General features: G+C 44.2%; 1 long non-coding RNA gene across 1 annotated transcript; it reads left to right on the top strand.

The window, feature by feature from the left end:
* Positions 1-959: 959 nt before the first annotated feature.
* On the top strand, positions 960-2,382 carry LOC116987196. Its single transcript, XR_004415660.1, has 3 exons — positions 960-1,019; positions 1,575-1,897; positions 2,122-2,382. It is a non-coding gene; the product is annotated as an uncharacterized LOC116987196 (long non-coding RNA).
* Positions 2,383-24,882: the final 22,500 nt, after the last annotated feature.

The following is a 24,882-nucleotide window of genomic DNA, read 5'->3' as shown; positions in this document are numbered from 1 at the left end:
ATTAGACCACATACATTTTTGTCCAAATCCTTTATATATGTGTCATAATAACAGAGGTCCAGTATTGATGCATGCAGAACACCATTGGTCACAGGCCTCTGGTGAGGGTAACTCTCCTTCACTACGACCCGCCTGCCTTCTATGGCCAAACCAACTTTGAATACAATCTACCAAGTCTCCATGGATTCCTTTTCGTGGATTTGTTTTTTCCCCCTTAAAATAAGGCACGGTGGCGCGGCGGTAGAGTTGCTGCCTTACAACGCCAGAGACCCTGTTTCAATCCTAACTGTGGGTGCTGTCTGAACGGAGTTTGTATGTTCACCCCGTGACCATGTGGGTTTTCTCCGGGCGCTCCAATTTCCTCCCACATTCCAAAGACGTACAGGTCTGTAGGTTAATTGGCTTCAGCAATTTTAAAAAAATCCGCAACTATTTGTAAATTCTCCCTAGTGTGTAGTGCCATAGTGCTATATTGTAGTGCTATTGTGCTATATACCGTACACAATAGTGTTAGTGTATGGGGATCGCTGGTCGGCGTGGACTCAATGGGCCAAAGGGCCTATTTCCGTGCTGTATCTGTACAAAACTAAACTAAAGGCACTGCTAAGGCTCTAAACAGATTGCCGCTGATCGTCAGCAACAACTAGATGGCGCAATGAAACAGTATTTAAATGGAGAGATGCAAACAGGATGTCACGTGACACCAGCATGTATACCACGATAACAGGGGCATACCATTCAAGAGAACTAGTTATCCCAACTACGACAGGCATGATTTGTAATGTTTTCCGGCAATGTGGATATATGCAGAGTACTTTGAACATGGGTCTCAAAGAAAAATAAATGACAAGAGGAAAGTGATTCATTTTTGTGCCCAGCTGTTATGAGAATTTCAGTTGACATTAACCTCCCGTAGAAATCCAACAAAATGGCAGGTGCTGGATTTTGTAAGATCATTGCTGACAATGTTTTCTTTCGGCACCAGCATTTTTCAGCTGTAGTGACCATTATGTGAACAGGTATTGATAGGGACTGAACATCACTTTCAAATGTGTTAATTAATAGAGTTGTCAAGGCAGAGCCAGTTCAGAGATTTTTCTGTTGAGTTCATATATGTTAAACACTGCAGAATCTTTTAAACCCAAAAGGAGGTCAGCATTTCAAACAAACAGTGTATAAATGAAGGCAAAAGGTTATCTCTCCAAAGTAAATTTCACGAAAAATGCAATCCTGTCTCTATCAGAATAACTTTTTGCATTCATTCAAGGCAGCCAATAAAAATTACAGACAGATTCTGTCTAGAGTCAGTGAACATTTATTCATATAGTTCAAAAACCTGTAAGGAGATTGTTCCTTCATACTTCATCCCTCTGTCTCCACAAACTACTCACAGCCACAAGAATGTGGCTTCTTTGGAGACAAACCCCAGGTTCTGGAGGATACGAATTGCCAATTCATCAGTGATAGGACAGGGGGCTCACCGCTCGCTGCTGTATAAATCAGCTCAGAAAAGAGAACAAGATCAAAGACTGAAATTTATCAGACCTAACTACATTATTTATTTTTTCTTCCAGTGAATGGCGAGCCTGAGGCCAACAGTCCAATGTAAAATCACAGGACCCTGGAAACATCACTGTTGAAATACCGTGACATTATCGCGGCCACAGCTTGTTTTTGTAAAGCAATCATTTGCACGAAGTTACTTCAAACATACGTGTCTCAAAGGAAACATTGCCGAGAGTTAAATAAATGGATAAAAATGCAGAGCGGCAAAGAAAGAGAAAATCAATGAAAATGTAACATCGGATAAAACGTAATATTATTAGTAAGGTGATTTATTTTTGACTAAGAGGTATATTCTTCAAATAAATTGCTGTTGCAAATGATGTACTCACTGGTAAGTAAATAATGGCTAATGGTGTTATCTTAATATAATTAAAGCTGTATTTACATTTACTTTTGACAAGTGTACTAGAAGTACAGTTTCAGAGGGAGCTCAAAAGACTAGTGATTTCTGTGAAAATGGACAAAATATCAGTGAATACTGTACAAATGCATTTGGGCTCTATGTTCCTCTTTCCTTTAAGATGAATAAGTGCTCCATTTTATTGCTCATACCAGGCATACTCTGAAAAAAAATTACTTCCTGAAGCAAATTGGATAATTTTGCAAAAACTGTTGGAGTGTGGGAGGAAACTGGAGATTCCGGAGAAAACCCATGCAGTCACGGAGAGAACGTACAACTCCGTACAGACAAGCACCCGTAGTCAGGATTGAACCCGGGTCTCTGGCTCTGTAAGGCAGCAACTCTACCACTGTGCCACCGTGATGCACTCTGTTCATAACTTTCTTAGCATATAACTTTAATAAAAAACGTAATCAGTGAACTTTTTCTCAAGTACTCTGTTTATGCTCATATTCGTCTTGAACATAACACAAATCCTAACTGTGACATGAAAGAATTTAACACAGTCACATATAATAGTAAGATTAAATGAGAACTTACCAGTTTGAAGTTTGATCTGTATTTTATGAGGAGTTACGATGAGGGATTACGTGAAGAGCCCGCTCAGCCCGCATGCGCGGCATACTTCAAAGCAGCGGTGTGGAATCACAGATAGACACAGTTATTGAAGTAAACATAGTAAAGAAAAGGAGACATCAGTTTATCAGTTTGACCCATATTATTGAGGGTGGGAGCGGAGGGCACGTAATCCCTCATCGTAACTCCTCATAAAATACAGATCAAACTTCAAACTGGTAAGTTCTCGTATAATATTACTATTTTACTTCGGAGTCACGTGAGTGACTACGTGAAGACTTCAAAACTCTGTGATTTCAAACCGTGTAACAGTTATTACTTCACTCACTGCCGAAGTCCTTGAGGGAGGAAGTGTGTTATCGTAATCGACCAATGAATCTGTTTGTAGAAAAAACACAATGGTATTTTTAACAATAACAACAAAGAAATTAAATTGCTCCCCTGGGCTTAAATTAAATATTTGCAGTCTGTAAAAAAAAATTCTGCAAAATAAAGTAGGTTTTGCCAACGGCTTATTATAAAATTTCTGACCGGTCTTTCCCCCGACCATCCTGCTGTAGCCAGGATGTGGTCTATAGGCACGTCCATTCTTTTAGCCGTCGAAGTGGATGCTGCCCTGGTGGAGTGAGATTTGTACATGTTAGTGTTATCCCAGCAGCTTTTAGCACCTGCTTGAGCCATCTCGAAATGGTTTGGCTCGTCACCCGACCATAAGGTTTTTATGACTGACCCACAAGGCTTTTCATCTCCCTTGAATATTTTTGGTTGTGTCTATGTAGGATAGTAGGTGGGTCATGGCACATAACCGTGGTTCTGGCGGGTAAACCCGGAATTCCACGACTGGATTAGGTGTTCCTGGTCTGCTCTGTTTGGTCATTCCCTGGATAACGACAGAGATCTGGTCTGGAGCTGTGAGCATGCTGTCCAGTCGCAATAGGTGTAGTGACTGGACCCTCTGTGCAGATACAAGTGCCATCAACATGAGTGTTTTGAGCATAGATTGTTCCAGGTTGAGGGATCTGGCTGGTGGCCATCCCCTGAGGTATGTCAGGACCACACTGAGATCCCATGTATGGGTGTACCTCGGTCTAGGGGGTTAGAGTTGTAAATACCCTTCATTAGTTTGACCAGCAGCAGTTGCGACCCCATGGCCTGTTGTCCTGGAGCTGGTTTTGAATAGACAGACAGGGCACTTCTAGCTGTGTTGATGGCTCTGTAGCTGAGTCCTTCATCGTGGTGAAGGTTCGCCAGGAATTCCAGTACGTTGGTAACTGTAGCGGATGAGTAGGTGGTCCCTGTATCCAAGCACTCCCATTTTTTGATGCTGGACAAGTGCTGTTTTTTAGTGGATGTTCAGAGGGATGCTGACATGGTGTCGACGGTTTGTTCTGATAATCCCAGTCCCAGAAGTGGTTTGTGCAGAATCTGCAACCCAGGAGTTTGATTTTTTCATGGCACGGGTGGCTTGTGCCCGACACTGGGTGTTAATAACTCTGGGTCACTGGGGAATACCATCGGAGTTTCAACAACCATGTCATGGAGTATTGGGAACCATGGCTGTATAGGCCAGTCGGGTACTATCAAAATACCTGAAGCAGAGTCCATTTGTATTGTGCGTAGTCCCCGACTGATGATGCAGAAGGGAGGAAATGCATAGAAGAAGAATTTCCCCAATCCAGCGCGAACGCATCTACCGCAGCTGCCTCAGGGTCTGGTTCCCAAGCGACATACATAGGTACCTGGTGATTTAGCCTTGATGCAAATAAATCGATATCTGGCGTGCCATATTGCTTGATAACTTTTGCAAATTTTTTGGGGTTTAACATCCATTCGATGTTGTCATTAAATTTACGTGACCTGGTGTCTGCCACTGTATTTAGCTTACCTGGCAGGTAAGTTGCTGATATCCAAATATGTCTTTCGACACACCATTGCCAAATTGTGTTGACCAACTTGTCGCATGATACCGACTTTATGCCGCCCATATGGTTAATGTAGGCCACCACCGTAGTATTATCTATTTGTAACCGTACATGCAAGTGATGCATATTTGTGCACATGCTTTTAAACCATAAAAGTCACCCAACATCTCTAGATAATTAATGCCCAGTGTAAGTGGTAATGATGACTCTGGGTTAGTCCATCTACTACCTGTGCTGGATATAGAGTTAGTTGCTCCCCAGCCTTGAGCACTGGCATCTGTTTGGATAACTAACGTAGGGTTGCGAGGATGGTGTGCTGCCTTCCTGGTGCCAGGATCCAGGATGTCACGGACAGAGTGCAGAAAATCCTCAAGGGCGAAGGTGAACATCCGGAAGTGGTAGTGCATGTCGGCACAAACGATGTCGGAAAGAAGGGGATGAATATTCTGCAGCGTGACTTTAGAGAGCTCGGAAAAATGCTGAAAAGCAGGACCTCCAGGGTTGTTATCTCCGGTTTGCTTCCAGTTCCTCATGCTGGCGAGAGCAGGAACAGGGAGATACGGGACCTGAACGTGTGGCTGAGGAACTGGTGCACGGGGCAGGGATTTAGATTCTTAGATCACTGGGATCTGTTTTGGGGTAAGGGGGAACTGTACAAAAGGGACGGATTGCATCTTAACAGGTGTGGGACCAGCATTCTGGCAGGCAGGTTTGCCACTGCTACACGGGTGGTTTTAAACTGAATAAGGGGGGTGGGGTGTCGAATGGGATAGTGGAGGATGGAGTTAAAGGGAAAGGTTTTCTTAAATGTGTGAGCATAGAGACAGAGGGGTGTAAAATTAGGGTAGAAGCAATAGGTAGCAAGGTGAAAAGTAAAAGTGGCAGGCAGACAAAACCAGGGCAAAAATCAAAAAGGGCCACTTTTCAACATAATTGTATAAGGGGTAAGAGTGTTGTAAAAACAAGCCTGAAGGCTTTGTGTCTCAATGCAAGGAGCATTCGTAATAAAGTGGATGAGTTGAATGTGCAGATAGCTATTAATGACTATGATATAGTTGGGATCACGGAGACATGGCTCCAGGGTGACCAAGGCTGGGAGCTGAACATCCAGGGATATTCAATATTCAGGAGGGATAGAGAGAAAGGAAAAGGAGGTGGGGTAGCGTTGCTGATTAGAGAGGAGATTAACGCAATGGAAAGGAAGGACATTAGTTTGGAGGATGTGGAATCGGTATGGGTAGAGCTGCGAAACACTAAGGGGCAGAAAACGCTGGTGGGTGTTGTGTACAGGCCACCTAACAGTAGTAGTGAAGTTGGAGATGGTATCAAACAGGAAATTAGAAATGCGTGCGACAAAGGCAAAACCGTTATAATGGGTGACTTCAATCTACATATAGATTGGGTGAATCAAATTGGCAGGGGTGCTGAGGAAGAGGATTTCTTGGAATGTATGCGGGATAGTTATCTAAATCAACATGTAGAGGAACCAACGAGAGAGCAGGCTATTTTAGACTGGGTATTGAGTAATGAGGAAGGGTTAGTTAGCAGTCTTGTTGTACGTGCCCCCTTGGGCAAGAGTGACCATAATTGATTGGCAATTAATTCTAAAAGGGTTGACGGTGGATATGCAATGGAAGACATTTAAAGACTGCATGGATGAACTACAAAAATTGTTCATCCCAGTTTGGCAAAAGAATAAATCAGGGAAGGTAGTGCATCCGTGGATAACAAGGGAAATCAGGGATAGTATCAAAGCGAAGGATGATGCGTACAAATTAGCCAGAAAAAGCAGCATACCAGAGGACTGGGAGAAATTCAGAGACCAGCAGAGGAGGACAAAGGGCTTAATTAGGAAAGGAAAAATAGATTATGAAAGAAAACTGGCAGGGAACATAAAAACTGACTGCAAAGGTTTTTATAGATATGTGAAAAGAAAGAGATTAGTTAAAACAAATGTAGGTCCCATGCAGTCAGAAACAGGTGATTTGATCATGGGTAACAAGGATATGGCGGACCAATTGAATAACTACTTTGGTTCCGTCTTCACTAAGGAAGACATAAATAATCTGCCGTAAATAGCAGGGGACCGCGGGTCAAAGGAGTTGGAGGAATTGAGTGAAATCCAGGTTAGCCGGGAAGTGGTGTTGGGTAAATTGAATGGATTAAAGGCCGATAAATCCCCAGGGCCAGATAGGCTGCATCCCAGAGTACTTAAGGAAGTAGCTCCAGAAATAGTGGATGCATTAGTAATAATCTTTCAAAACTCTTTAGATTCTGGAGTAGTTCCTGAGGATTGGCGGGTAGCAAACGTAACCCCACTTTTTAAGAAGGGAGGGAGAGAGAAAACGGGGAATTACAGACCAGTTAGTCTAACATCGGTAGTGGGGAAACTGCTAGAGTCAGTTATTAAAGATGGGATAGCAGCACATTTGGAAAGTGGTGAAATCATTGGACAAAGTCAGCATGGATTTACAAAAGGTAAATCATGTCTGACGAATCTTATAGAATTTTTCGAGGATGTAACTAGTAGCGTGGATAGCGGAGAACCAGTGGATGTGGTGTATCTGGACTTCCAGAAGGCTTTCGACAAGGTCCCACATAAGACATTAGTATATAAACTTAAAGCACACGGCATTGGGGGTTCAGTATTGATGTGGATAGAGAACTGGCTGGCAAACAGGAAGCAAAGAGTAGGAGTAAACGGGTCCTTTTCACAATGGCAGGCAGTGACTAGTGGGGTACTGCAAGGCTCAGTGCTGGGACCCCAGCTATTTACAATATACATTAATGATCTGGATGAGGGAATTGAAGGCAATATCTCCAAGTTTGCGGATGACACTAAGCTGGGGGGCAGTGTTAGCTGTGAGGAGGATGCTAGGAGACTGCAAGGTGACTTGGATAGGCTGGGTGAGTGGGCAAATGTTTGGCAGATGCAGTATAATGTGGATAAATGTGAGGTTATCCATTTTGGTGGCAAAAACAGGAAAACAGACTATTATCTAAATGGTGGCCGACTAGGAAAAGGGGAGATGCAGCGAGACCTGGGTGTCATGGTACACCAGTCATTGAAAGTAGGCATGCAGGTGCAGCAGGCAGTGAAGAAAGCGAATGGTATGTTAGCTTTCATAGCAAAAGGATTTGAGTATAGGAGCAGGGAGGTTCTACTGCAGTTGTACAGGGTCTTGGTGAGACCACACCTGGAGTATTGCGTACAGTTTTGGTCTCCAAATCTGAGGAAGGACATTATTGCCATAGAGGGAGTGCAGAGAAGGTTCACCAGACTGATTCCTGGGATGTCAGGACTGTCTTATGAAGAAAGACTGGATAGACTTGGTTTATACTCTCTAGAATTTAGGAGATTGAGAGGGGATCTTATAGAAACTTACAAAATTCTTAAGGGGTTGGACAGGCTAGATGCAGGAAGATTGCTCCCGATGTTGGGGAAGTCCAGGACAAGGGGTCACAGCTTAAGGATAAGGGGGAAATCCTTTAAAACCGAGATGAGAAGAATTTTTTTCACACAGAGAGTGGTGAATCTCTGGAACTCTCTGCCACAGAGGGTAGTCGAGGCCAGTTCATTGGCTATATTTAAGAGGGAGTTAGATGTGGCCCTTGTGGCTAAGGGGATCAGAGGGTATGGAGAGAAGGCAGGTACGGGATACTGAGTTGGATGATCAGCCATGATCATATTGAATGGCGGTGCAGGCTCGAAGGGCCGAATGGCCTACTCCTGCACCTAATTTCTATGTTTCTATAATAGGGCTGAAACTATGCCAAACGTTTTTTTGCCCACCACTGTAGTTCTGATATTGCTTCAGTGGGTAACTTCATGACACGATCATAATGACCTGTATGTCGTTTTGGTGCCTGTACCTTTGCTCTTTGTAAGTTTTGACAGTGCAAAGGTCCGAATTGTGTAGCCGGAAATGCTGCTACCATTTTCCCAATTACTCTGTTACTTGTCGAATAGTTTGTAGTTCCTTGACCATTAAATTGTTGCATGATTGTGCCAATTCAACTGTTTTGTCTCCTGGCAATGTTACAGTCACGTAGACTGAATTAATTGTGAAACCCAAGTAGTCCACGATTGTGGATGGCTTCAACTTAGATTTATCTGGATGTAAGACAATCCCAGGGTTTCGAATAACTGTTTGGTAGCTGATACAGCTAACATAGTCAATTCCATAGTCTTGCCTATTATTTAAGATATCATCAAGATATGCCATGACAAAATGTTTTTGTCTTCTGAATATAGCCAGAGCTGGTTTTAGTATCTTGGTGAATAATCTTGGGCTGATGTGAACCCATTGGGTAACGCTTTAAACTGCCATAGCTGCCCCATCCAGGTAAATTTCAGGTATCTGCGATGATCCTTGTGAATGGTACTAAATAGTAAACATCTTTAAGATCAATGCTTGGCATGAAGTATCCTTTGGAAATTAGTTGTTTGGCAGTAACAACCGTTTCCATTTTGAAATGTATATACTTAACAAACATATTTAGTGAAGTTAAGTCAATGATGATGCGACATCCACCATCTTTTTTGGGTTTAGTGACGAATATTTGATACGAATTCCAAGGGTTCATGTTTTCCCATGATACCCTTTGTAATTAGTCTCACCAGTTCAGCTTGTCCCTCTCGTTTCTTTAACGGAGAGGGAAAATACCCTCTGGGGTGAATGTTGACCTGGTGGCAATTTTTCTAGTATGAATTGTATTTTGTATCCACTAATGCCATTGAGTATATACTGATCACTCGTGATAGACTCCCGTGCTTCTTAAAACAGGCGTAATCTCCCCCCTGTTAGTATTAAGCCCCTATTTTCTATATGCTGGTAGGAACCAGACCCACCTACCTCCATGGTTATGGGTATTCTTCTGTTTCCTGCCGGTCCAACGAGTCTTGCACGTTGTCTGACGTGGCGGTGATGTTGGGGGGTGGCACATTTTCCATGGGCCGTGGTCTAAAGAAGACTTCCGGGGATAGAATGCGGACCCCGAGCTTTACACCAGTCCCATATGGTAGACGTCGACTGATGGACGCGATGGGGTGCTGCTGCTTAGGAATTATTGTTTTTGGTTTGCTCGTCCCGGGCCTGCCCTCATGAGACCGAAAGTTTTTTAAGGCCTCTTCCATATCCTTCATATGCTTTGTGAGGTTTTTGCCAAAGAGCAGTAGGTCTGGCTCAGTGGCTGGGGTATGCACAACCCCGCAAATTTAGGATTTTATGGCAGGTCTTATGATTTGTTTACGAAGGTTGTGGTCATCTCCGTATTTGTCCACGGAACGAGCAAACGATGTGACGACTGACGTCAGGAGCCTGAGGATCCGCTGCAGTGTTAGCTCCTGGTTCCGAATATTTGCCCCAACGTGCCCCCACTTTTGACTGTTTACAGCCAGCACTTTAAGGGACTCACAGTTCTCTGGAGCTGTATACGCCTCAATGACCACCTCTCCTGTAGGGCCTGTTGGAGAGGTGGTCAATGCTGGCCGCTAGTTTGGCCTTTAACGGCCTCCTGCACGTGGGGTTATCACGTAGCGGTCCACCACACCTAGCAGCTCTTCCTGTTCCTGCACCCCTTGCATACTCCCGACATCTTCAGCCAGCGTCCCCTCATCTTGGCCAGCCCAGTCCTGGTCACCAAAGCTACCCTCGGGTAAGGAGGAAGCAATGGACAGTGCACAAGACACTGTGGAGGGAGTGCCTGAACTCCCCCTGCGAGAGCGCCCCTCACGAAGCACGTCTCGCTGGAGCTCCTGCTCCAGGAGCCGCTCCAAGCGGCTCAGGCGGCTGTCACCCCTCCCCGTGCGGGTGGAGAGACGTCCCCGTCCGATTAGTCGGAAGCCACCGGCCGGACGCCTCTTCCGTGGCTTTACTTCCAGCCCGCTGCTCAGGCGCTAGCGGGACTGGGCTCGGCACGGTGTCGGGGAATAGCGGAGCGCCCGGTAAGCGGTCCTACCGCCTTGTTGCTGCCCCCCCCAGATGGAACGCTCCTCCGTGGAGTCGAGCGGGGGACAGGTTTGTCCAAGAGCCTTTCTTCTCTGCCTGAAAGCAGAAGGCTCCCTGTGAAAGAAAACCCGACCTCAGACTTACCTGACGGTCCATTCTTTCACCCCGTAGCGGGAGCGCCTGACTCCCGATGCGGCCGCTGTTGCACTGCTGAACGCAATGCCGCGCATGCGTGCTGAGCGGGCTCTTCGTGACTCACGTGACTCCGAAGTAAAATTTGTCATTACCATCTGCACCAAAATACAAACATATTCTTCAAATCTTTAACTTGAATGAGTTCCAAATAGATCCAGATTTGAAGAATATGTTTCGTGAAATGCAAGTGGGTGCTTTCTCCTCAAGGGTACATGTTAAGACTGAGCAGAAAAAAAATCCAATTGGCTGAAACTTCTTACATAGAAACATAGAAAATAGGTGCAGGAGTAGGCCATTCGGCCCTTCGAGCCTGCACCGCCATTCAATATGATCATGGCTGATGATCCAACTCAGTATCCTGTACCTGCCTTCTCTCCATACCCCCTGATCCCTTTAGCCACAAGGGCCACATCTAACTCCCTCTTAAATATAGCCAATGAACTGGCCTCAACTACCTTCTGTGGCGGAGAATTCCACAGATTCACCACTCTCGGTGTGAAACTTCTAAGTAGTGCAACATTTTTGTGCCCATGTGAAATGAATTATTATTTAAAACATGATTTGGTGGTTTGTAGATACACGATAAAATTAAAGAATTCTCCCAATCACTTGACACATTTTCTTGGCACTTGTGGATCCAAGATGTACAAATAGTGCAAGCCACTCACATTAAAGAAAACCCGACCTCAGACTTACCTGACGGTCCATTCTTTCACCCCGTAGCGGGAGCGCCTGACTCTTTGGGCTTACTTCAGGTTCCTTGGTGTTTAAGAAAGAACTGCAGATGCTGGAAAAATCGAAGGTAGTCAAAAAAGCTGGAGAAACTCAGCGGGGTGAGGCAGCATCTATGGAGCGAAGGATTCCTTCGCTCCATAGATGCTGCCTCACCCCGCTGAGTTTCTCCAGCTTTTTTTGTCTGCCTTTAGGTTCCTTGGTGATCTTTTGGTGGGACCTCTTTACTAAATTTTGTCATAGTCATACAGCAGTGAAACAAGCCCTTCAGACCAACTTGCCCATGCCGACCAACATGCCCCATCTACATCAGTCCCACCTGCCTGTGGTTGGCCCATATCCCTCTAAATCTTCATTATCCACGTACCTGTCCAAATGTGGCCTCTTTTATGATAGACACTTTAATCTATGGAGGTTTGTGTCCCAAAGGAATAAGACACTGTGATGAGGAATTTCCAATCCCCTCCATCAAATCACCTGGTTAATCAGCTATGAGTGCACCCAAGTGGTATACTGATCACATACTTAAAAGCATAGGTTCTCCATGCCATGATCATGACCCTGCCTCAACTACCTCCTCTGATGGCTCGTTCCATACACACCCTCTGAGTGTACAAGCCCAGAGACCTGAACCCACCCCTGCTGACTGTGCCTTTCAGCCTTTCTTTCACACGTCCAGCCCCTCTGGCCAATCATGGATCTGACCCACACTGCAGCCACTCCCCCTGCCAGGATTCAATGATAAGGCTCCATAAAGGGATGGACCGTACAGTCATTCAGACACTGTTCAAAACTGATGAAAGCACCATGGTCGACATGACACTAATTGACTTAATATCCACTTCCAGTACATTTATTCGTTTCTCTGCAATGGAGATCAATTGACAAGTACTACAGCTTCAGTAGTAATGATTCAAATCTTATCCTCATTATCACTGAATCAGGAAAAAAGCTAAAGCTGGGTAGCACCTGATGAAGTAATGTTCTGATGGACATGACTCCAATGTTATCTTCTTCAATCTTCTTTTAGTTTAGTTTAGAGATACACTGTAGAAACAGGTCCTTCTGCCCACCGAGTCTGCGCCGACCAACAATCACCCTGAACACTAGTTCTATCCTCCACACACTAGGGACAATTTACAGAAGCTAATTAACCTACAAACCTGCATGCCTTTGGAGTGTGGGAGGAAACCGGAGCACCAGGAGAAAACCCACGCGGTCACAGAGAGAATGTACAAACTCTGTACAGACAGAACCCGTAGGCAGGATCGAACCCGGGTCACTGGTGCTGTAAGGCAGCAACTTTACCACAGTGTCACTGTGCTGGCCCTTATCTTGCTATGTAGAAGTGAATGACGACAAATTATGAAGTGTGGCTTTCCACAGAGTTGAATTTTTCATTATTTTGTGCATTTTTTATAAACATTTAAGTTAACTCTGTTCCTTCCTCAAAAGCACAGTGACTTGGAGAGCTCAAGTTAGTTTAACTACTTTATACAGTCAAAGTTTGCATTCCTGTGAAACAAAGTTGGATGATCAAATGCCGCTAATTGCAATTCACTGGTGTCTTGATCCACATACATTCCTGAAAACGATGAAATAGCAACGTTCATGATCTTTATGTTTATTCCACGATTGCAGCAGCCCAGATTGTATTCTCTTGCTCTGTCACTGACTCAGTGTTGATTGAATTAATCTGAAAGCAATAGGTCGAGAGTAAATTCACTCCCCAGCTATCCTTGATCAGTTTAAGAGATCATTTGATTGGGAGCAGGAAGGTAATAATTGCTGAACCAGAAGGTAAGCGAAAAAATCAATAGGTCTCTATTTTGCTGATAACCAGCATCAATGGGAGCAGTCAATTTAAGTAAATCTAATGATTCCCCTTACATGAGAGATCTATGATGGTGCTTTTAAGTACATGATCAGCTTACTACTTGGGTGGACTCATAGCTGATTAACCAGGTGAATTGATGGAGGGGAGAGGGAATTCCTCATCACAGAGCCTTATCCTTTTGAGAAATGTACCTCTGTAGATTAAAGTATCAATCATAATCGTTGCTACAGGTCGGATATTATGAACCTTCTTAGCCATAATACTTTGTTTAGTTTAGCTTAGTTTAGTTTAGAGATACAGCGCAGAAACAAGCCCTTTGGCCCACCGAGTCCGCACCGACCAGCGAACCCCGCACACTAACATTAACCTGCACGAGGGACAATTTACAATGACACCAAACCAACTAATCTACAAACCTGTACATCTTTGGAATGTGAGAGGAAACAGGAACACACGGTCATGTGGAGAACGTACACACTCCGTACAGACAGCACCCATAGTCAGGATCGAATCCAGGACTCTGGCGTTGTAAGGCAGTAAATCTACCGCTGCGCCACCATGCTGCCCCTTGATTGGTAGTCATTTAATTCGAGGCATGCCTATGTCTATCCTGGCTACAAAATGTATGGACTGCATTTGAGTGGTCTTTAGGCACAGGCAATTCATCAGACAAGTGACATACGCTTCCGACAGGCCACGCAGCATAAAGTCGCTGCGCCAATGGGCCGTGGCCATGCCTGACCACAGGTCTGGCTCACTGCTGCTGTACCGAGAACCAGGCCGGAGACGTTGCCGGTGAGCACGGCCACTGCTCACCCTGTGGACCGGAGAGGAGGGAGTCAGACTGAGGGCCAGTAAGCGGACTGGCAGCGGGAGGCAGCGGGGGGCAGTGGGAGGCCCTGCAACAGCCTGGGACTCGACCCAGGGCCATGGTGAGCAGTGGTTGTATCCAAACCACAAGCCCGGCAAACCTGCCTAGCTGTGGAACCAAGAACATGCCTGGATAGGGAAGGCCAGCGAATCCAGACCATGCTCATCCCATGGACCGGGGAACCAGAGAACAGGTGGAGAAAGATGGAGACGGATGCTGGACAAAGGGCCCGGTAAGATGAACTGGAGGGTCTTACCTTCCGGGCTCTGAAGGTCAGCTGCGGGAGGCGTCCCTCTGAGAACAAGACCTGAAGAGGGTCATGCAAGGAGAGGGACATCAGTTCAAGGGATGACCAGAATGGAGGTGACGGCTGCAATGGGCCTAGTGACCAGCTGCAAATAGGACTGTAAAATGGTGATAAAATGGTGCCTCTTGCATACGGACTTAGTGGGCTGTTCTATATATTCTGTACTAACTGGGGACCATGCTTACGTACTGTGATAGTTTTGCTGAGCTGTAAGCAGAAAATGTATTTCACTGTAGCTGGTACACATGACAATAAAGAAAACATTGGATGAGAGTAATGTGACACATTTTACACAGTCGCAATTCTTTGAGCTCCCAACTTCAGTGCACTTTCTCATCCCCATGTCCATATGTAAAATTACTTTTTAGCAGAAAGAAATGAGTGGGTATATTTCTTTATAGCATTCATTAAGGGGCCATTTGAATAATGTTGGATGGAATGTGAATTAAAGATTTGTCGTAAATGAAGTGACAAGCAACAGATGGGAACCCTCTGGCTACTAAATTATCCATGATAGGAGAGGCAGGTGAAGCCACGCTCCTACAGCAAGGCCCAATATCAGAACTTCACGATGTTGCCCTCCTTTATAAAGCCATCCTCACTCTTTTCCTACTCCTTGCTTTGGAGTTGTGCCTCATTTCTGCCTCCCTTGTTTCGTGCTTGGGTTGAGGTCTCTTCATAACCTGGTTGTGGGGCACGTCATCTAATGAGCATCCAGATCTGTTTGGAATAGATTTGAGTCGCATCTTGAAAAGGCGAGTGCCATTATTCACCAAGGTCCTGGCTGCGCTATAGTTTTCATTGCTGTGATGCTCAGCAGGGTTGGATGGAGCATCTGAACGTCATGGACATAGAAATGTCATAGTCATACAGTGTGGAAACAGGCCCTTTGGCCCAACTTGCCCACGCCGGCCAACATGTCCCAGCTACACTAGACCCGCCTGCCTGCCCGTTGGCTCATATCCCTCTACACCTATCCAATCCATGTACCTGTCTAACTGTTCCTTAAAAGTTACGATAGTCCCTGCCTCAACTACCTCCTCTGGTAGCCCATTTCATACACCCACCATCCTCTGTGTGAAAACATTACCCCTCAGATTCCAATTACATCTTTTCCCCTCCACCATAAACCTATGTCCTCTGGTCCTCGATTCCCCTATCTGTTAGAAGTCATGGAAATAGGGGTTGGCCCTTGTAATCCAAGTTCTACTCTCATGGCAATGCTAACTACTAAAGATGACTGGCCAAGTGAGTCCATCCGATTGAAGGAGTGTGAGGTTCCAAGAGGGGGTGGAATGGTGGTGCAGCGGTAGAGTTGCTGCCTTACAACGCCAGTGATACGGAGTTTGTACGTTATCCCCGTGACCTGTGTGGGGTTTCTCCGCGTGCTCCAGTTTCCTCCCACACTCCAAAGACATACAGGTTTGAAGGTTAATTGTCCCTAGTGTGTGTAGGATAGTGTTAGTGTGTGTGGGGGGCGCTGGTTGGCTCGGACTCGGTGGGCAGATGTGCCTGTTATCGCACTGTATCTGTAAACTAAACAAAAACACAACTAAAACATGACGTTGATCACAAGAAAAGTCTTCTGCCGATCAGCATCTAATTGGATGTTGACTGAGTAGTGGAACTAACAATACAGGGCAACCTGAGTATTCTGTTGTGAAATCAAGTGAGTCCAGAACCAGGGGCCACGGTTTAAGAATAAGGGGTAAGCCATTTAGAATGGAGACAAGGAAACACTTTTTCTCACAGAGATTTGTGAGTGTGTGGAATTCTCTGCCTCAGAGGGCAGTGGAGGCAGGTTCTCTGGATGCTTGCAAGAGAGAGCTAGATAGGGCTCTTAAAGATAGTGGAGAAAATGCAGGAACGGGGTACTGATTGGGGATGATCAGCCATGATCACATTGAATGGCGGTGCTGGCTCGAAGGGCCAAATGGCCTACTCCTGCACCTATTGTCTATTGTATATTTTCTATTCATTTGATTGTGAATGAAAAACTGGCCACACTGGCTGACACACTCACTAATAAAGCCACTCTTTTGGTGCTTCAAGTCCAGAGAAACATCTGGTGGGGATTTTGTGCGTGGGGCTTGTTGTTCCGAGCCAGTAGCACCCAGCTACTTTGACTGAAGCCCAGCTGCCATTGCCGTGTTTCCCTCCTTGGCTCCAAGAGCATTTGGAAAAACCCAGGCCCATTAAAACCAAACACAATACATCATACACTTTAAACTTATATTTTTCAGATCGTTTTGATGATTTATTTGGAGAGACATTAGTTGCTTATTATTGAACGACACATTATACTGACCAGATCACCTCTGCCACCTCCTTTGAGCTGTCCGATGCAATAGGTTGTGAAATTCACTAACCGCTTAGAGCATTACCTTACCTCATTCCAGAACTAAACCATTGATTACACTGAGCTAAAATCCTAGCATTCAGCCAAACAGTTCCGTGAGCTGGAAACAATGCTATCAGCCAAGTCCCGATGCACATTTAGTTTCGTCATGCACCTCTTCCACATTTTTTGCCCTGTTCTGAAGCACCAGTGAGGAATAGACCAATTACTCATGGATTGCTCTTCCCAGATGTCCAGAACTTCAAAGAACACGTTGTTGCCAAAAAAGAACGGCTTTGTTAGCTGAAATCAAACACATGGCAGCACATCTCCATGCCTTGCTGAAAGTGGATGCCTTCACACTGAAAAATATACACCCGCTCCTTGGGTTGTAGTTTAAATCATCCAAGGAAGGATTTAGTCATCAAAAACATTTTAGAGTTATGAAACAATCCCCACTTGAAGCTGCAGGCCAAATCAATAAATATTCTGGATGTTGGGAGTTGGAGGCTAAAATGCTGGACACACTCAGGAGTTTGGACGCCTTGAACTTCATCCATTTTCTGACCTGTTGCCATCACTGATGTTGTCAGGGGCTTCACAACATATTTGAAAATCAATTAGCAGTCACAACTCATGTCATTCGGAATACCAGATTAATGAACCTGCTGAGCAAATAATCTCAAAGCTTCTTTAGATTTTGTATTCAGACACACGTAGATGGAACTGTAACAATGTAAAACGTGAAACCTTTGCTGGAGATGTGTTATTTAAATTTTAAAACGTTTAAAATAATTAAACCTCCTTTTACTTGCAAGGACAATAGTAGTAAGGCCTGATTTGTGAAATTCCACCCTTGAATTGACACACAATTCATTTTGTATGCTAGTGAATAGATAGCAGTAAATTTACACACATTCATTTTTCAAAGACAGACACACATAATCCTGGAGTAACTCAGCAGGTCAGGCAGCATCCTGGAGAACATGGATAGGCGCCGTTTTGGGTTGGAACCCTTCTTCAGACAATTTTTCAATGTGTTCAGATTTAATTCTCTTCATAAAACAAGTCAATAAACATATGTTTGATATTTAAAATTATATTTCTTTATATATTAAACAACTATTTCACTTAGATTCAGATTCAGATTCAAACTTTATTGTCATTGTGCAGTGTACTGTACAGAGACAACGAAATGCACAACTTAGGCGTTGTGTGCCTGGAATGTGCTATCAGGGTGGTGGTCGAGGCAGGTTCAATAGTGGTTTTGAGGACGTTTTTAGATGAGGCACACAGATATGATAAGAATGGAGGGAGACACAAAATGCTGGAGTAACTCAGCGGGACCGGCTGCATCTCTATGGAAATGGAATGGGTGACATTTCGGGTTGAGATCCTTCTTTAAACCAGCATCTGCAGTTCCTTCCTACACATGAAAATGGCGGGATATGGATCATGTACAGGAGGATGAGATTAGTTTATCTTGGCATCATGTTCAGCGCAGACATTGTGGGCTGAAGGGCCTGTTCCTATGCTGTATTGTTCTATGTTGTACATTATAACTAATTTTGCTTTAACTTACCTCATCTGTTTTCTTGAAGGTAGACACAAAATGCTGGAGTAACTCAGTGGGACAGGCAGGATCTCTGGAGAGAAAGAATGGGTGATGTTTTGGGTTGAGACCCTTCTTCAGACTGAGTGTTTCGGGAAAGGGAAACAAGAGATATAGACGATGACGTTGAGAGATATAGAACAAATGAATGAAAGATATGTAAAAACGTAACAATGACAATGGAAACAAGCCTATATCTATATATCTACATCTCTTGCTTCCCTTTCCCGTGACTTTCAGTTTGAAGGAGCATCTTGACCTGAAACAGCACCTATTCCTTCTGTCCAGAGATGCTGCCTGTGCCGCTGAGTTGCTCCAGCATTTTGTGTCTATCTTCGGTTTAAATCCTTCCTGCACATTTCAACTGTTTTCCTTTTCTTTTGGAAAGCATTCTTGGCTGGAATGCAATTCCACATGCTTCAGTTCCTCTTTATGTACTTGGCCAATAGACATCAGTAGCTATTCCAGCACAAACTGAATTCATTTTGCATGTATGCCCTTACAGCTAGGTTTCATTGTTGATGATGAGCGGGTGTGTATAATTTGGCACATGTTTTCTCACTCCTTTCTACGGATATTGACACAGGTTGTTGTTCCTACATAGACGACCAATGTTAAATTGATTGACTTTGGCATGGATTGGCCGTTGGACTTAAAGCTTCCTTGATCTGAGTGATTCACTACCCAGTGGTGAAATTCAGTAAAACACCATGGCCACTTCTTTTCTTCACTGATAACGAGGAGAAAGGATTAAGAAGGGTCTCGACCTGAAACGTCACCCATTCCTTCTCTCCGGCGATGCTGCCTGTCCCGCTGAGTTACTCCGGTACTTTGTGTCTATCTTCGGTGTAAACCAGCATCTGCAGTTCCTTCCTACACGTTAAGATTCGTGATGCCGAACATGGAGACTGCGAACAAAGGGAGAGATGGTGAAATGAAAACATAAAAAACCCAGAATAAAAATCAACAGTGGAATTACCTAGAATTCGATCTGACTTATTTTTGGTTTTGCTAAAGCACTTTTGGATTAAGTGCAAGCTCCAGATTGATTTATTTTCAAGCAATTATACAAATTAGTTTAGGGTAGTTTAGAAATACAGCGCAGAAACTGGCTCTTCGGCCCACCGGGTCCGCGCCAATCAGAGAGCTCCGCAGATCAACACTATCCTACACACACGGGACAATTTTTATATTTACCAAGCCAATTAACCCACAAACCTGTACATCTTTAGAGTGGTCAAAATCAGCCGAATGAGTTCTGCACTGTTACTGACCACAATAAAACATACCAGTGTTCGCACATAGCTTATTTTAAATAAATTCCTACCCTTTCAATAAAGACATGCATTGCACTGAGTGATGTTATTTCTAATCTGTTTTGCTTTGAAGTTATCCATCTTCGGGGCCTTGGATAGGTGTTGGTGCAAGTATACTCTGTGAGCTGTTCTAAAGTTATGAATCTGTTTGCATTGAACACAAGGAATATAATTCTGTGAGTCAGTTTGCTATTTCCTCTGAGAGAGTGGTGACAGGCTGCTTCCATTTATATCGGCACGACTTTGGACTTTTCTGCCACTTACTTTAACAGTTGGAAAATTGTTAGAGAGCATTTTTTTTTAAAGTGGGGGACCTCATTAAAACGTACCAAATAGTGAAAGGCTTTATCGAGTGGATATGGAGAGGATATTTCCACTAGTGGGAGAGTCTAGGACTAGAGGTCATAGACTCTGAATTAAAGGATGTTCCTTTAGGAAAGAGATGAGGAGGAATTTATTTAGTCAAAGGGTGGTGAATCTGTGGAATTATTTGCCACAGAAGGCTGTGGAGGCCGTCAATTTAAGGCAGAGTTAGATTCTTGATTAGTACAGGTGTCAGGGGTTATGGGGAGAAGGCAGGAGAATGGGGTTAGGAGGGAGAGATAGATCAGCCATGATTGAATGGCAGAGTAGACTTGATGGACCACATGGTCTAATTCTGCTCCTATCACTTATAACCTTATAGGTGTTGATCTCTGTACATAGTCTTATGCCTGTTGAAAATAAATAATGTAAAGAAGATTAGATGATGATTTTAAAAGGCTGAACAGATATGAATGAATGTGAGGAAAGTAAGATGGAGAAATTTGATAAGAGTAGGGAAATCCAGGAAGGTTCTCCACTTGCTCAGACACTTGCTTGTTAATGATAACTATTCTGCGGCCTAATTCTGGCACTTGTTCCCGTAAGTGTTGTCTGTTGACAGGGCACAGCCAGTGAACCTGCCTTTACACTCTGTTGCTGGACTCTGTACGGAGCCTAGAGTGGAATGCAATCTTGTTTAGATGATATAGCAGTTACACTGGGGAATCTGCTCAGAGATACCAATTAGCCCATTTATTTCAACAGACGTTTACAGCTGTGAAGGAGAACGGTGCGTTACATCTTTATCAATGTTTTTTGGCAGTGGTGCCTTTAAATTATTACCTTAACTATAGAGTCATTGTGATACAGCTTGGAAATAGCCCCTTCAACCCAACTTGTCCACACCGACCAACATGTCCCATCTACACAAGTTCCACCTGCCTGTGTTTAGCCCCTATCCCTCCAAACCTATCCCATCCATGTACCTGTCCAACTGTTTCTTACTTTGTATTAGTTCCTGCCTCCACTACTTTCTCTGAAGGCTCGTTCCATAAACCCACCATTCTTTGGGTGAAAAGTTACCGCTCAGATTCCTATTAAATCTTTCCCCCTTCACCTTGAACCAATGTCATCTGGTTCGCGATTCCCCTACTCCGCTGTTGAAATAATACTTCAATTAGATTTGCTTAATATTTTTCATAATGATTGTATAACATTTTAATATATTTTTAGATGTTTTCCAAATCCAGCAACATTCTGAACATTTCAAAAAGTTGACAGTTTCGGCAGAAGGCAAAATTGATCACATAGCTAAAAATATGGCCACTCTTTGTTGGGGCATTTTACTGTCATGCTCTCTGCTACATGATTTATGAATAACTCTGTGGGTGAGCGCTTGCTGTGACCCGGTTACATTGCTCACATCTTGGTGCTGTTTAAGATGCTGCCTGTTGGGACTAGGATGACCTGGAGCAATTGGTTCAGCAATGTGGGTTGTGAACCAAGTGCAGGAACATGAAGAACATTGAGGAAGAACAGGAGATATCATCAAAATGTACAAAATTCAGAAAGGGCTTAGAAACATAGAAAATAGGTGCAGGAGTAGGTCATTTGGCCCTTCGAGCCAGCACTGCCATTCAATATCATGAGAGACCCCTTCCACCCCTGCAACGGACTGTTCCAGCTGCTACGGTCAGGCAAACGCCTCCGTTGCCATGCGGTGAGAACGGAGAGGTTGAGAAGGAGTTTCTTCCCAGAGACCATTCGGACTGTAAACTCCCATCTCACCAGGGACTAACTCTACTGAACGTTTTTCCTTCCATTATTTATTATGTAAAAGAATATGTGTGTTATGATTGTGTTTATAGTTTGTTTGGTTGTTTGGTTGTTTGTCTTTTGCACAAAAGTCCGCGAGCATTGCCACTTTCATTTCACTGCACATCTCGTATGTGTATGTGACAAATAAACTTGATTTGACTTGACTTGACTTGATATGATCGTGGCTGATGATCCAAAATCAGTACCCCATTCCTGTTTTCCTCCATGTCCCGTTATTCCGTTAGCCCTAAAGGGCCTGTCCCACTTGGGCATTATTTGCGTGTCATTTACGCGACATCATTTACGTGTCACGACGCACGACGCGCGCATGGCGTGCATTTACACGCGCATGGTGCTGGTGAGACGTGGTAGTGTAGGCAGTGACGCGCGGTAGCGCACGGTGCCCCAGGAATTTTGGGGATTCTCATAATCCTCGCGCGCCACCTGCGTTTCGCGCAAATGACGCCCAACTGGGACAGGCCCTTAAGAGCTAAATCTAATTCTCTTGAAAACATCCAGTGAACTGGCCTCCACTGCCTTCTGTGGCAGAGAATTCCACAGATTCACAACTCTCTGAGTGAAAAAGTTTTTCCTCATCTCAGTCCTAAATGGCCTACCGCTTAGCCTTAAACTGTGACTCCCCCAACATGGGGATAATTTCTCCTGCATCTAGCCTGTCCAATCCCTTAAGAATTTTATATGTTTCTAGAAGATCCGTAAACAGTTTAAACCGGCTTGATGCAGGGAGAATGTTTCCCTCGGTGGTTGAAGCAGATACGTATGTTTGTGGCTTTAAAATACTTTCGGATAAGCATATGGATATGCAGGGAATGGAGAGATATGGGTTATGTTCAGGCAGAGAGGAGTTGGCCTTAGCATCATGTTTGGCACCGACATTGTGGGCTGAAGTGACCATTCCTGCGTTGTACAGGCATGTTCTATTTATCTTCACTGTACATTGTGTAAAATGCAGAATCGCAGTATGCAGCAAACTGCAATTTTTGGAAAGTACAAATTACTCACCGGTTTTTGATCAAGTACGAGGAAGAGCCTGTATCTACTGGCAGGAGAATCACGGAACCTGCGGACACAGATTCAAAGTAGTTGGCAAAAGAGTTGGTTGAGAAGTGGGGAGAATTTATTTAACAGCAAACCACAGGAATATGGAACGCCGTGGCGCACTGGATGGTTGAAGTAAAGTCAACTCAAACTTTCCAAAGGGAATTGAATCTCTACATCCAAGGATAAATAATTGCAGATTTGTAGGCATGTGAGTAAGAGCAAGGGACTGGGGCTAATTAATAGCTCTTTCCCAAAGTTTATGAAGAGCAATGGACCCAGATCATCTTTGTTAAAGACTTCTTCATAGTTCACAGGTTCATAAGTTCCAGGAGCAGAATTTGCCCATTCGGCCCATCAGGTGTACTCTGCCATTCAATCATAGCCGATCAATCTTTCACTCTCAACCCCATTGCCACCGTGCATATTTATCATAGCTGTAGATTCTGGCTAATAAAAATAAAATTTAGTCAAATCTTTCTTAGATTTGCCTGTCTCTCCGACAGACCAACTACCACGAACCAGAGCTAAACAGCTCCCAAGTACAGCGAATAGCTGCAAGGAGCAGGAATAACCGTGCAAGAATAGCCTGCTGGCTGCTGCAAGCAACTGACGAGCAGTAGTTTAAGCTGCCAGCATTATTTACTAGTCGTAGTAGCGATCACCAACGTTTCTGTCACGACAGCAAACAGGGACAGCTGTATGAGCAATAATATACTGTATCAGGGACAACTGCAAATATATTAGTCAGCTGCCTAACAGAGGTAATAGCTATCACTGTCTCTCACTCCCAACAGGCAGTAATGCTCAGGCAAGTCCACCAGCACTGTAAAAGGTAGCACAATGTGAAACTATCAAATTGCTCAACAGCAGAGGCACATGGATTGCAATAATGGTTCACTAGTCCTGGGATGATGGCACTGATGTGTACATAGAGATTGGGAAGGCTGCTAGTTTTTAGAAAAATGAGAGAGGATTTTACTGAAATGTATAACATTCTGATGGGACTGGACCGAGAAGATGCAGGAGGATTTATTCCTAGTGATGGGGGAGGTTGATAATTAGGGTATCACAGCCTAAGGATATAGGATGGGCCACTGGGGAATGTAGTATAGTGTGACTTCTTCACCCAGAAAATGGAATTCTCCACCACGAAAGACTGTTGAGGCCAAATCATTGAATATGTTCCTGAAGGAGATAAAGTGAATATCCTTCTTAAGGCCACTTTCCTTCCCCCATTTCATTCAGAAGGTCAAAGGCCAAAAAGAACTCCCAGTAGCCACCTGGCTGGCTTGTGTCTTCAGTTTAGTTTAGTTTAGAGATAGAGTGTGGAAACAGGCCCTTCGGCCCACCAACTCCGCACTGACCAGCGATCACCCCATACACTAATTCTATCCTACACACTAGGGACAATTTACAGAAGGCAGTTAATCTACAAACTTGCACATATTTGGAATGTGGGAGGGAACCGGAGCACCCAGAGGAAACCTACGTGGTCAGAGGGGAAACGTTCAAACTCTGTACAGACAGCACCCGTAGTCAGGATCGAACCCGTATCTCTGGTGCAGTTAAGCAACAACTCTAACTCTGTGCTGCCCCAAATATCTGGTTTGTTGTACTGTTATTTTTTTTTTAAGTTAACATCTACACCAATCATTATTTTTATAGGTCCCTAAAACTCAGATACTTTATAAAACTCTGTAAGTAATGGCTTTGAGATTCTGCCGCAGCTTTGCATCATGTTGAAGGCAGGCTGGATGTTCTGGGGACAGGGTCTCAGTTCTTAGGACCGTGGTGTGTTACACCTCACAACTCACTTTCTGGGTGTGTGGGTCTGTCTGATCAGCCTTCTGCCTGGCTGGTACAAGCATAGGTATTAGTATTGGTTTATTATTGTCATGTGTACCATGATGCAGTGAAAGAACTTTGTTTTGTCTGGTCTCCAGGCAGACCATAAAATACATAAGTGCAATCATACTGTATGTGAGGACAACAGGTAGAGCCACAAAGAATGGGAACAGAGTGTAGAGTATACTGGTATAATGACAGAGAAAGTCGTAGTCATATACATGGAAACTG

The sequence above is a fragment of the Amblyraja radiata genome, chromosome 25 (assembly GCF_010909765.2).
Source record: "Amblyraja radiata isolate CabotCenter1 chromosome 25, sAmbRad1.1.pri, whole genome shotgun sequence".
Lineage (NCBI taxonomy): Eukaryota > Metazoa > Chordata > Chondrichthyes > Rajiformes > Rajidae > Amblyraja > Amblyraja radiata.
Note: the sequence above shows the minus strand (reverse complement) of the source record. Positions and strands in the feature narration are given on the sequence as shown.